This window comes from Arvicanthis niloticus, chromosome 13 (assembly GCF_011762505.2).
Source record: "Arvicanthis niloticus isolate mArvNil1 chromosome 13, mArvNil1.pat.X, whole genome shotgun sequence".
NCBI classification, from domain to species: domain Eukaryota; kingdom Metazoa; phylum Chordata; class Mammalia; order Rodentia; family Muridae; genus Arvicanthis; species Arvicanthis niloticus.
In genome coordinates this window covers 44444293-44458848 of record NC_047670.1, presented here as the reverse complement: position 1 = coordinate 44458848, position 14556 = coordinate 44444293, and the positions used below count along the sequence as shown (strand labels likewise).

Below are 14556 nucleotides of genomic sequence, written 5' to 3'. Positions count from 1 at the left end.
AGACCCAATATTCTAGAGTCTAAAACTAGAAATCACATCATCCTCTGGGGATTCCACCAGACTGGTATTCTGCTCCATTGTCCTCATTATCTGAATAGTCTTAATTTTCAGAAAATAATATCCTCTAAGGAAAAGCTGGCATCAGGGTCAAGGTCTTCAGTGTGTCCTGTCTCTCTCCCTTCCATTCTGCTATTTCTCCTTCATCACATCTTACCAAAGCTATTTCTGTCTGTGGAGAGTTAGCAGGAAGATCACATATTGTACAGAGAATGGGGTGTTAAATTTATGCAAAGGGAAGCAATGTGTTGTGGCAAAAAAATTATTTATTGCATGGCATCTCCCTTGAGGGTTAGTCTCTTGCTAGAGTTTTAAGGATGGCAGCTCTATATTTGTCTCGTGGCAGAGCCATCCTCCTGCCTGCCGCCCACTGCCAGTGCCAAGAGCATTTATGTAAAGTCGTGATGCAAACCTGCCACCTTTGGGAGGCACGATCTGGTCTAACAGAGTGTGTTTCCTCAGTCATTTGTGTTCTGAAAGGGGTGAGTTTTCAGCCAGCGAGGAGGAAAGATGAGAAAAGTGTTGGGTATCCTGGAATCGTCACACATCCCAGTAGACATTTTCTTGAAGTCTGGGGATTTTAGGAAATGGTGTGCTGTCACTGAGTATCAGACCTATAAAAGAAAAAAAGCTACATGCCATTTGTAACCCTTGCTATTATGGGTCTTGGAAGGTTAGTTAACAGCTATGAGCTTTTTGCCTGTTGCTTAAATTCGCATCTGAAACACACTTCCAGGCTCATGTTTTTAATGTTTGTTTCCAGCCAGCAGTGCTATTTGGGGGAGCTTGTGGAAGTTTTAGGAACTATGTAGCAGCTTGTAGAAGCAGGTCATTGAGGGAGAGCCTTCGAAGATTTCCTTGGCCCCCAGTCTCTGTTGCACTCTCTGCTTCCTGGTCCAGAGCTATGTGAACAAGTTTTGAAACAGATTCCCACCGCTTTCAGCTAGCTGCTCTGCCGTGCCTTCCTGCCTTCACCACCATAATGAAAGAAGCCCTTTGAAACCACAAGCACAAACAAACCACTCCTCCCTTATACAGTCTCTGTCAGGTACTGCAGTCAGGGCCATGCAAATGTTAGGGAATGGGCACTCGCTCCTTCCTGTGTGCACTGAGCTGTGAGTGGTGAGGCTCATTGTCACTGGAAGATGCTAGATGTGGATTCATTGCTCCTTCCACTTTTAATAACATTAAATATTAAGGCATTCGTTAATTTAAAGATGATCCTTTCCCAGGAGCATATGGCTAATTCTCCTTAAACAGGGATAGCAAATGCTTGGTACCCATAACCACAACTCCCTCCTTCCTTTCTTTCACCAGGCATTTTGTTGACTATACTTCTCCTTGAAGATTTTTCAGGAGTCTTTCCAAGACGGTGCTTCAGGTGGTCACTAGAAGTCGGAGGAGATATAAAGTGAAGCACTTCTCCATCTGTGAGCCACATCATGGTCATAAATTATTCTGTTGATTAGTACATCAGGAGTGTGCAGATGGTTTTAATGTACATTAAATGTACAAATAGCCCTCTAGGTGCTCAGAGGACAGGCACTTGTGAAAGATGTGCCAACATATTTTGATTCAAACATTGCAATCACAGAATATCGATCTCTCTTTTGGACATTAATATCCCACAGCATATGTTCTTAAAAGGAGAAACGTGTCAGCTCATCTTCAGCTTCTCTGGTATATCCAGGGTCATTGCTGCTTAAGAAAGCAGTGTGCATCAGAGGTAAAGGAGCAAGTTTTGTGGTAAGATAACCTCTGCTATGTATGGCTATGTTATGTGAATCTGGTTAAGTTACATAAGCTTACTGGGCCTCCGTTTTCCAATTTGTACAATGAATATAATGAATGCTTAATGCCAGGCCAGCTGTGAGAATTCTAAGAGATGGTTCAGGTAAAGGACACAGTAGAGTCACAGGCTTATTATCTTCAGCCATGTTTATTATCATTACTATCATCCCCATCATCATCACTAACTTCAAAATAATTACCATTAATATCACCCCTCAGTTCAATATTACCATCTTCATAATCATCATCATCACTGGTATGACTATTATCATCACCATCATCTGGAATACAATACAAAATGGAAGATCCCAAGAAAGTAAAAATAATTCTATAGAGTGATAAAAAAGAATTGGAAACTGAAGCTGGGAAAACAATGCAACAGAGCACTTACTAGCCATATCCAAATATTTCAGACAGATTTGACAATGAAGTTGATGATATTATAGTTCTCAAATATTGGCTGTTTTGTCTTTGAAAGCTTCTCATCCTAATCATTGAATGGTCCCTCCATCCCACTTACTCCACTAGACCAAAGTAAAGAATGTGCAATACCATGGACCTCACAATGAAGAGGAAAAGTAGAGGCTCAGGTCATCAGGAGCTGAAAAATATAAGCAACAAAAAAGTTTCTGGTTGGAAACCAATGTGATCTTGAAGAGTCTGTTGTTACTTTAAAATAACTGGGTTAAGATATTGGTATTTCATCATTATGGCCCATAATCATTAGCCATCTAAAGGATATGAAAGAGTTCTTTCTCATATAGAAAATTACTCTGTTAATAACCGCTATACAGAAAACGGAGAGGGCTGCCTCAGTGGGTACTGCACTCCATAGCAACCGAACTATCTGGAAGATGTATTCCTGTCTTCATATTGGTGGAGCTGTGGAAATCCTATGAAAGGCAAGAGTTCTCAGTTTTTAGGAGGAAATGGGTCAGAGATCATCATTTAAAACAAGTAATTGAGTTTAATGTGCTGATATTTATTAACTCAGGGAAAAGATGTATGATACATAGTGTTTTCCTACATACTTGACCACACAACCCAACTCATCTCACCAGTAAAATACCACTACCACTCTGGAAAAAGCACCATGTGGTAAAATTGCTTCTTATAAAATACATTTCAGGAAATGCTGTGTTGACAGCTGTATGACTGGAACTGGGTTTTGGCCACATAGTATCTCAGAGGGGCTTTATAGCACTAAGGGCTTCATAGATTACTCATGATCTGAGCCCATAAAGATGATACCAAAGATGCATTTGCAGTAGAGAAGTACTGATGTGCTGATTACAATGAAGAATTTGACACTCAGAATGAGTGCACCTGAATCTGCCTCCCTCCTCTTTTGACTTACTATTTTATCTTGAGAAGGTCAATTCATCTACTATTGAGGATTCACATCCTGCTACCATGTCTAATCCACTCTGGAAAGCCCATATCCACATGTTTTAGTATTGCCTTTGCCCAATCTTTCTACTTCAACAAATCATAGTAGAGAAATGCTAGATGTTCTGGCTCTGTCCAACAGATATTCTTATTCTTCCCTCATAGATTTTATCTTCTGATTCATTGACTATTTACTCTTCAGATTGATCTTCCAGTTCTATAGTCATCTTCAGCTGTATCTATCTTGGTATTTGACTAACATGGTAGATTTTTAAATTCAGGAACTCAATTCTTACTGTTTAGTCATTCAGGTTTCTTTTCCAGAAAAGTAATACAGCCTTCTTTTAAAATGTCTTATTGTCTCTTTATGGTTATTGCTCTTCTGTTCATTTGATTAATACTTTTAGAATATTCCTTTTGTGTAGTCCCTTTGGACTGTTCTGTTGTCTCAATGTCTTGGAAGTGTTGGGTCCCCTGTTAACCATGATCATTGAAATCCTCCTGTGGTGAGCCATTGCTCAAGTAATTTGTGCATGCTTTTGTTTAATTCATCTTCCGAGAAAGCTAATTTTGTCTTGTGGGAAATGTATGCATTTGAGGAGTAGATCTGTGCTTCTAAGCACTTTGTTTTGGCTCTCATCAAGGGCTACAGGGATGCTATAACAGAAGGATCATGCTTTATAGTAATATGCTGAGCTGAGATTTCTGAACTTGCATTCCAGAGTCCATTTTCCAAACACACCTGTACTGAAGGGTTGGATCCCGCCCCCATAGAGCTCTATTTAGAGAAATATTCCTACTCTAATTCCTAGCTTCATAAGTGCATTTTTAATTCTATTTATCTATTCTAAGAATTTAGGTTCTACTCTAATTTCAGCTTTCTATAGCCTCAGTTATAACTTTTTGCCCATCATAAACTGCAAACTTATCCCCTATGTAAATGTGACATTGAAACTCCAGGCCAGGCAAATTGAGCGTGTTTTCTGTATTCATTGCTGTCTGCTCGCCACTAAGGGTGCCACACTATAACACGCTGCAGTGCCCACTCTAACTCTCAACTGATTCTCTGTTGTGCTTGGTAATTTTCCTTACTTAGAAACTAAAGTAGAGTCACCAGTTTTATCATTTAAAGTTATTATGCTTTATTCATAAATTCTGTTAATTTATAATATAGCTTCAGCATATAGGATTCTGCATTATCTCAGACTGTATACTAGTCAAGATCAGAACAATCTACTCATTAGCCTCTTATAAAACTGATTGAACATTTTGTAATTTATTAGTTAATATGATGATAAAATAGATAATTGTTTTAGCAAACTTAACGTAGTATATATATATATATATATATATATATATATATATATATATATTAAATGCACAATAAATATTGGGTATTATTATTTTGCTATTAAATATATAAACACTTGGAAAATGTTGGAAGATCTTTAAAAGACAGTAGTGGTCCTTTTCATCAATAATTTCTAGTTTTGTTTTTTGTTTGTTTGTTTGGGTTTGTTGTTTCTGTCATTTTGTTTTGTTTTGTTTTGTTTTTACCTAAAGACAGAGTGGGCTCCTGGGAAAAGTCATGGACATCCTTTCTCTAACCCCTCTGAAACCTTGGGCATAGACATGTGTTTGAAATTGTGGAGGTAGATTTCAGTGGCCAAGAACTAAGTATGTGATCCCACTATTTTTCATCAGAGCAAAGAAGAGTTGAAGAATCTGACCTTAGGGATTTTGTGACTAATAATTAGACACAGAGGGAATATGGTAGCAAGAGAAATAAGTTTGTAAGAAGGTTAGTAGAGAAAGGTCTGGGTTACCAAGGCAGTCTCTAGAGGAGCATGAAACCAATCCTGACTTGGAAATGCTGCAGGCTCTGATCCTCATTCCCCTTTTTTCTTGGTCCTAGCTTAGAAGCCAGGAAAGAATTTAGGGTAGAAACAAAGTTGGGCCCTTGCATTAGAAAGATTAGGGATCAGTCGGGCAGTGGTAGTGCACACCTTTAATCCCAGCACTTGGGAAACAGAGGCAGGAGGATTTCTGAGTTCAAGGCCAGCCTGGTCTACAGAGTGAGTTCCAGGACAGCCAGGGATACACAGAGAAACTCTGTCTCAAAAGAAGAAGAAGAAGAAGAAGAAGAAGAAGAAGAAGAAGGAGGAGGAGGAGGAGGAGGAGGAGGAGGAGGAGGAGGAGGAGGAGGAGGAGGAGGAGGAGGAGAAGGAGGAGGAGAAGGAGGAGAAGGAGGAGAAGGAGGAGAAGGAGGAGAAGGAGGAGAAGGAGAAAGGAGAAGGAGAAGGAAGGAGAAAAGGAGAAGGAGAAGGAGAAGGAGAGAAGGAGAAGGAGAAAGGAAGAGAGAAGGAGAAGGAAGAAGGAAGAGAGAAGGAGAAGGAGAAGGAAGAAGGAAGGAAAAAGGAAGGAAGAAGGAAGAAAAGAAGAAGAAGAAGAAGAAGAAGAAGAAGAAGAAGAAGAAGAAGAAGAAGAAGAAGAAGAAGAAGAAGAAGAAGAGCAGAGAGAAGAAGAAGAAGAAGAAGAAGAAGAAGAAGAAGAAGAAGAAGAAGAAGAAGAAGAAGAAGAAGAAGAAGAAGAAGAAGAAGAAGAAGAAGAAAGAAGAAAGGGTTAGGGATCATACCCAGCAATAAATAGGTATGAAGAGAGCTAGTAGGTCTTATTTACCCCTAATCCTTGGCACCCAATTTACTTTCCCAGCTACTGATCAAAGCAACAGTTATTTCAATGCTAATGTTCATCAGATAGACACTCCCAAGTCCCCACCTGAGCTTTGCTTGGACATATACTTTTGGGGCCTGGCTTGAGTATAATGTTGGATTTTGTTTCTGGTTCTAAACATACAACTTGGTGGTACTTCAGTGACCATTTCTCTTGTCTTTCAGCACTCTGTATTTTGGATGTCCATTTCCCCATGTCTTCCACTTGTATTTAAGCCACAACTCATTATTAAACCACTTTTCCTCCATAATAATTGAAGCCTAAAGAGGTTTTTCTCTAACTGAACTTTGGAAGCCATGTCTGGACAATGTGGCTCACCAAGAACATTCAAGGTTCAACCTGCCTCTGAACTCCAGTAAGCCAGTTCCGCATACTCACTCTATTCTGCTCTTTCTGCAAAGATATCCAAAGGTCTTTGAAGTCTGGATTTATTCTAGTTGACATTTTAAAAAACATATCCTTTGAACTGATTCTCTTGGAAGCAAGAAGAAGACAGGATGAAACCAAGATCTTGGCAAGAGAAGAAATCCTTCTTGGTGTAAACGGCTCAAATTTATGGGAGTTCGTCAACATAAGTCTAAAGAAATTTCTCTGATTTTCTATTATACCAATTATTTATTTCTACTGACACTCTCTACTGATTATTATATTTATGTGTGTCTATTTGAGTGTGCGTAAATGTTAAATACAGACAGATATATTGGCCACCATGTCCTAATGACTATACCATAAAAATGTACAAGGGCACATAGTAGAGGCCTGTAGAATAGTTGAGCACACAAACAAGTCAGAAGAATGGAAACCTGAGCCACCTTCTATGTTCATGTCATGTTGTTGTCTCAGTCATGATGACGTGATAGAAGAAAAGGTGAGTAGAACCAAGTCAGAACATGTTTTCCTGTTCTAACGTGTAGCTTTCAAAGACTCCATGTTTTAAAAACAGATAAGAAGATGTTACTAAGAAATGTTAAGTGTTTCAGAAGAAGGGGATAGATTACTCTGGATAGAAAGAACAAGATGAATTTGAACTATCTGGAACTCCCTGGCAGAGAAGAGAGAGGACCCTGGGAATCTGAGTGTGATGGGAGAAAATCCAAGAGGGAAAAATTCTCCCAGAGCTCTGAAGAGAACAGAATTAGGAAAAAGAAATGTGTAACAAGGGATATATTTTCTTTTTCTAATTTTGCTGAGAGTTGTGCTTTGTAAGTTTTCTCCATTGCATAACTGTCAGCCCACATTGCTCACTAATGGTTTGGTACAAGTGGAGTCTTCAGGGGGAATGGAACAGCTGTTGAAGTCTGCAGCCAGGTGGGTAATGAGATAAACTAGAGACATTGCATGTGGCCAGTATGTTTGAAAGATGGGCTTATAATTGGCATATGGTTTACATTCCTTAATGTTGTGTACTAGGGAGAAGTTAGAAGAAATCTCACACTGAGACATACCAAGACTCCTACTCTAGCTTATGTCAAAAAGAGGAAATTGATGAAAGTTGCCCAATGTGTTTGTCTCATAAGAATACAAGCTCCTTCACACAAAAGTAGCAGAAGAAGCTTATTAGGTAAGAATCATCAGCCCCTAGTGGGTAGATCAGACTACTTTTCCTTCCCTTGTAATTGGCATCCTCAACTTCTCCATGTTCTTCCTTAGGTTGTTACAGAGAGACTACAGATACAATCTTCAAAAACAATGTATGTCCTGGGGGAAAGCTTCCATCTCTAGAGTCCTGGTTAATGGATACTTGTTACAGTTTAACCCTCAATGGTCTGTATGAAGACTAAGTCCCAATGTAATGGCGCTGAGAGGTGGTAGAACTTTTATAGATTGTGTTAGTTACAGTTCTGCTGCTGTAACAAAATGTCTGACCAATGGAACGTGAAAAAAGATGTGTTTATTTTGTCTCATAATGACAGAGTGCAGACCATTATGGCTTAGAGGACATAGTGACAGGAACATGAAGCAGTTGGCCACATTTTGTCCAGTCAGAAAGCAGAGAGAAGACAGCTGGTACTCTGATCACTTTCTTCTTTTTCTTAACTGCATCTAAACCCCTGTCCCATAGAAGCAAGCAAAAATGTGATTGCTATTTTTATTAAATAGTCCATACAATAATTCCACCCATGCTTTGGTAGGTTTTCCTGCCTCAAAAAACCTAAATCTAGAAACTATCTCACGGACATTCCCAGAGGTTTGTCTGGTAGGTGATTCTTGATTCATTCATATTGACAATCTATGTAGATCATCGTGGAGGTGGAGCTTAGAGAAAAGACTGGGGCTTGTGAGCACCACCCTTGAGGCAAAATGGTACTCGTGTCCTGGTAGTGCATTAGGTTCTAAAGTATTAGACTGATGATGTAAGAGAGTAGATTACTATAGCATCATTTGGCTTTCTCTGTTCATTCTTGCTTCCTCTCTTACCAAGTAGCTATGCTTTTCTTCCATACACTCCACTCTCACATGTGTTCCATCAGTGTTATCTCAGCAATGTTGCAATGACAGCATAAAGGCTCTTACTAAATGTACTGCCTTCTTGTGAACTTTTAGCCTTCAAAACAGTGAACTAAATGAATCTCTTTTCTTTATAAATCTTGATCTCATACATTTCTTTTGTTATAGCAACAAAAAAACAGACTAAGATAGAGACAAACCAGAGAGAAAGATGTCTAATAGAGATGAAGTGGGGCTTTCAACTAGCAGCAAGTCTTATACTCCTAAAAATAAATGAGCGAATCCATTTTATATTTTCCAACCCAAGCTGCCTGTACTGACATCCTATGAGACATTGATGAAATGGTCTACTTAACAGCCTCTAAACTCCTGACCCATGGAAGCAAGCAAAAATGTGGTTGCTCTTTTCATCAAATTAGAAGAACATCACTGCACTGTCATTAAACCCCACATGCTTTTCTACATAAGCATCTTTTTTGCTGTTCCGAGGTATTCTTCCTGTTAACTTGGTTTGTTGTCATCTCTCCCTTGCCCTTGGAGAGGCAGGCTCTGAAAAGTTTACTGAACAGGCTCATTTGGGGCCTGGTAAATCAAGAGTTCAAAGGTTCCTCCTGATAATGAGTTTGAAGAAATGGAAATAACAAAATACAAACTCTAGGGAGTTGACCTATATTGTGCAACCAGCTGCTGGTTGAGGTCTTTGTCCTCTTTCCTCAGAGGATAATTAGTACCTAAAGTTGTGAAGTGCCCTTCACACAAGAATGCCAGACAAGACCCTTCCTTGGGACATCACAGAGAAGGTGATCTCCAAGGAAGTCTAATTAAAAATGTGTTTACTTGTTAGCAGCCAAGATTTGGTTATTAAAATACCTGTCAGCACTTATAAGTTTGTCTTCATAATAGATTTTTTTTTTCATCAGAAGATTGTTCAACACATCAAGGACTTTAGGCTACAAATGACCTTCACGAACAAACACTCTGGGATAGATACATGGCTCACAGGATATTCTAGAAAACTATTAGAACGCCTTATGTACATAACTGGAAAGATCTGTGTGGAAGTGGTACTAGTGAGAAGACTGTGGTAACTGAAGCCCTTTCACTTAAGGATGCTTCCTGGAACTGGAATCAAGTTTTGTTGTTATTGATTCAGATCCCCGGGGTCAACTCTGGTGCTATTCATTAGAGCACAATGTTGAGAAGGATTCTCAGGGTCCTTCTGAGCATGACAGTTAAGACTTCTTTAGTAAATTATAATTTCTTTCTATATAGCAGGAGCCCAAGTGTACGAATCTGGGTCACCTGTCTACCACATTCTACATTGTTCCAACTTCAGTTTTACAGCTGGGACTAAGAAGGACACATGTGTGCAAAGAAATAGTCAAATGTACTTGGGAAATTGGTGAGAAAATAAAATGACATTTAAAGACTGCTCCTTGATTTGTCTGTGCTAGTTTCCTAGTTTAGGCTACTACTAGGCACAAGGTTTGGATGTGTACATATAACCACTCTGTCTTTGTCTCTCTCTGTATGTCTCTGTGTGTATGTCTGTCTCTCTGTGTGTGATAATGAGATGGGTTTCCTTAATTTGCATCATGTTTTAGGGTTTTCATTCAAAACCTCTCCTTATGTCCCAAGACTCAGGGAAGCCATCTTACCATCTTTAGTGATAAACACAGAGGTTAAAGCTTCACTTTTTGAAAGAGGAGTTGGAACAAGGCTATATTTGATAACATTTGTCTAAATTTCTTATATTTAAGCTTTTGAGACTTTGTTTTTTGTTTGCTTTTTTTTTTTTTTTGAGGCAGTATATTTCTATGTAGCCCTCATCTGGAACTTGCTATGCAGATCAGGCTGACATTGAATTGATGGGGATCCACCTACCTCTGCCTCCCAAGTTCTGGTATTAAAGAATGTCCTGCCACACCAAAAACCAGTTTGTAATTTCCAAATGAATACCACTAAGATGGTTAAGCTCTTATCTCTAGATGTATCTATCTTATCCTCTGGACTCGAATAGGCTCAAAGACTCAGAAATAGTGGAGACTGAGCTATTCAGGTGATATACTCTGTCATTCCTCTGTTAAAACATGAGCCCAGATAGCTATTGGATATCCTGTGTGTAGCAAAAAAAAAAAATGCAGAATGTATCTGACTTTTAGTATAGAAATTCGTGGTAAGGTGCAAAGTCATAGAATATGGAAGGCATTTAGTGCATCTGGGATACTGAACATGTAAGCTTAATTAAAGAACACCATAGCATTTCAGTTTCATCTCCATGTGATCACATGACTACATAGGATCTGCAGCTTACTTCCACTGCCAAATTTCCAGACACAGTATCATGCTACGTCAACACTAACCTGGGAATGATCAAAATTCAGAAGATCCCCTCATAATCTGGCTGACTGAGAACTATGGGTCCTTAGGCCAGGAAAAGGTCCAAATTAAAACTATAATTTCTGCCATGTTTAGTGCCACATGACATGCTTGAGGAGCAGAGGCAGGCACATCACCTGTCTGAGATTGCCATGGTCTGCACAGCAAGTTCTAGACCAGCCAGGGTTACATAGTAAAACTGTGACTCAAAACAGACAAAAAGCAATACAATCAGAACACAATGTCTACTAGATTCATATTACTTTATGCTGGTGTAAGCATGCAAGTTGTCAACTGAAACACCCTAATCAGGGCCTGACGATATCTGATTTCCTGGCAATTGAAGACAGTGTACAGAAGAAGAAATGCTCCTGTCTCTTTTTCCAGCCTGGGCTCTAAATAACCAAAAGTTTCAACTGACATTCTACCTCTGGGCTATTGACTTGTGCCCAACCTTTGGGGACCTGCTTCTCATTACAGATGGAAATGCTCTTGCAGTAGAGTGGACACCCTCCAGCTGCTGATTCTATGACCTTCCTGGATAAAGATCATCTCATTTTCCTCTAAGCTCCTTCAGCTTGGCTGGGCTTTGACAAGCATTTAAGCCCTTGCAATATATTGTTTTGCATATTTTACAAACCCATTGGCCCCATGTGCCTGTGTCTATCTGTTTGCTTAGCTCTAGAACATTGTTGGTAGTTACACCATACAGCAGAGCATACCTAGGCAGTCCCTACTTTATTATTACAATTTACTGGAAGAATTTAGCAGGAGCTTTTATAGGCATGATGCCAGAGGCAGCTCTGATAGTCTGTAGCTCATAGTGTTTGTGCTAATCACTTTCCTGTATTAGGTTTACTTCAGCTCTCCATTTAACAGGCTTTTCCTTCTTGGATCAGTTGGTTTCATTGTTTGGGGCTGTGGTGAGGAGATACAACATGGGAGAACATGTCAGAGTAAAAGCGCTGAACTTGTTGACAGGGAGTAGAAACCAAAAGAGAGGCCAGATTCCACAATTCCTTAAAGGATACCTCTGTAACCTAACACTTTCTCAGCGTTTCTTTCCCTAGTGTCTACTAGACATTGCTTGTAACATGACCTGAGGATCAAGCCTTTAGCACATGACAGAGGTTATAGTGGTGGATCAATGTGATACGGCAGTTGGAATGAAGCAAACTAAGGCCATAGAGCCATTTAGGTGGGAATGTGGCAATGTGTACCCACTTTCCTGACCACTGTTGGTGGAATCTTATTACCTTAAATACCCAAGCTGAATCAAAACAGTCTAGTTAAGAAAAGGAAAGAAAAGGGGAGGGGAGGGGAGGGGAGGGGAGGGGAGGGGAGGGGAGGGGAGGGGAGGGGAGGGGAGGGGAGGGGAGGGGAGGGGAGGGGAGGGGAGGGGAGGGGAGGGGAGGGAAGGGAAAGAAACAGGGTCTTTTACACTCTTTCTGCTCTATCTTCTACACTTTAAAGAAACAGCATTTTCTAGACACTTTGGGGCAGGTGCACATAAGAACTAACAGAGACTGAGATGACATGCACAAGATCTGCACAATTTCAAACCAGACAAAATCCCAGCATACTAGAGGAGAGGTAAGCACTGATTCGTATTCCTGGTAAAGGAGATTTCAACATTTGATTGCTGCTTGAGGCGGGAAAAGCAGTTTTCTTTACTAAAGTGCCATTTGGTATGTCAACCACACCCTAAGGCAGGCCTTATGTCCAGAAATAGTCAGCCAACACAAACTGGACTACGTGGGCATTGGGTTTTTTGCTTACTTGTTTGTTTATCCTTTAGAAAGAGAGAAAAGAACATGAAGTTGACTGGGTAGGACAATGAGGAGGGATCTGAGAGGAGTTGAGAGAGGAATGAATATAATCAAAATATATTGCATGAAATTCTCAAAGCATAAATGAAAACATTATTTCAGAAAAGAGAAACCAAGGCTCTGTAGTTTGGTACCAGTCCATGTCATAACCGTAATGAAGCCAGGAACAGATTCAGATCTGAAATCCACCTGAGTGCTGATTTTTCAGGCCCACTGACGTGGCATCTTCTCTGGCCTGGCACTTAATTAATGTGGACTGAGAAGTGAACAGCAATTAAACATTCAAAATGAATTGCTAATCACAATGGCCACATGATTGCGTGCCTGGTATTAATGCAGAATGACTAGCAGCGCTCATATAGAGATAAGAGTTATAAGTTAATTATTCATGGTGATTATGACTATTAAAACATGGAGTTGAACGTAGAAGTTCACTACCCCAAGTATGTCTCACCAGACCTAAAGACAGGGAGTCCATCATCAATACACTTGGCAAACACCCCAAGTTCCTCTTGAAAACTTTCAATGTTCATGAGCTTAAAGGCTCTGAGATTTTCAGTAAAGACGTCTGTCTGTTTCTGTGTCGTTATTTGCTCACCCAACCATCTTTAACTGTTTGTTAAAGCTAGACAAGGATGTCTATGAACCAAACATTCTCATGGACCATAAGCAATGAGTGGTTGGCTCAGTCTTGTGATCTTTGCAAGAGCAAGCTGGGGCTTCTGGCAATCCTCTAAATCATGGGTTTTAGCATGTGGTTAGTAGGTCCCAAAAAGAATGTCTTAGAGTTGGGGTTAAGGGAGTGTCCTCAGTTTTCAGCCTTCTATTCCTACTCCTATCACAGAGGCTCAGCTCCTTCATGCTTTATATGTCCCGAAAATACTCATTTCCATTGCAGATGTTTATAGAATGCTTAGCATGTGCCAGACTCATGTGAGATACTTAGATCATTACACAGTAACGAGAGAAAATTCGATCTCATGAGACTTTATATAGAAAGATAGACAATTGTAAATAAGCATTAAAAATTGCTTGGCAAAATTAGAATGGAAGAACATCTTTCTGAGATGTTAGAACCAGAAAGAAAAAGTGACTTCTGCCAGACACACCATCGAAGACTTCTGCCTCCCTTTCAGTCTATCCAGTAGCTCCTGGTGGCCTAGTTACACCTGGAAAAGCAGGACTTACAGAATTAGTCCTGTGAACAAGTGTTAGTTGACATACCCATGTCTCTTGCTGTGTCACACACTGCCCCATAATTCTATGGCTGAACAGCTGCCCGCTTGCTGTACAGCACCGTGGGCGACTACAGTTCACGGCAACCTGTTATGTATTTTATGAATAACTAGAAGGGAGGAATTCCAACACAGTGTCATGATAAGCTAGAAATGCTAATTACCCCGACTTGATCAGAACATATGGTATACATGGATTGAAATACCATGCTGTACCTCATAAATATGCACAGTTATTATGTAATCATCAATGTTTTAAGATAGAAATGTTAATTCTCCCGACTTGATCATTATACACTGAATACATACACTGTGTTTTTACACTGCATCTATGCCATAAACTTATACAATTAAAATAATTACTTTTTAAATGATTTAAAACATTAAAAAGACTTCATTTTTAAATCATTGCTTTTAAAGTTTTATACGTATGTATGTGTGACTACTTGCTTCTATGTGAACTAGTGTTACTAGTTATGTTACCATGTGCTAGTACCTAGAGAGGCCAGAGGAGGACACTGGATACCCGGAAACTTGGGTTACAGGAGGTTGTGAGCAGTCAGATGTGGGTGCTGGGAAACAACTCTAGTTCTATACAAGAGTAGAAAATGCTCTTACAGATGAGCCGTGTCGCCAGCCTCATTGTGCTGCATAGTCTATAAACTAGTCTCGGTTTTTTCAGAATAGCTTATCAT

General features: G+C 39.8%; 1 protein-coding gene across 2 annotated transcripts in view; it reads right to left on the bottom strand.

Annotated features, from left to right (window-relative positions):
• Khdrbs3 (KH RNA binding domain containing, signal transduction associated 3) overlaps positions 1-14556 on the bottom strand; it is a 414163-nt gene that overhangs the window by 323291 nt on the left and 76316 nt on the right. The window contains exon 2 of one of the 2 annotated variants that reach the window (XM_076911441.1): positions 2401-2449. The exons of the other annotated variant lie outside the window; for it this stretch is intronic. The gene's annotated coding sequence lies outside the window, so the exon portion shown is untranslated. The remainder of the gene's footprint in view (positions 1-2400; positions 2450-14556) is intronic. 2 annotated transcript variants of the gene reach the window in all.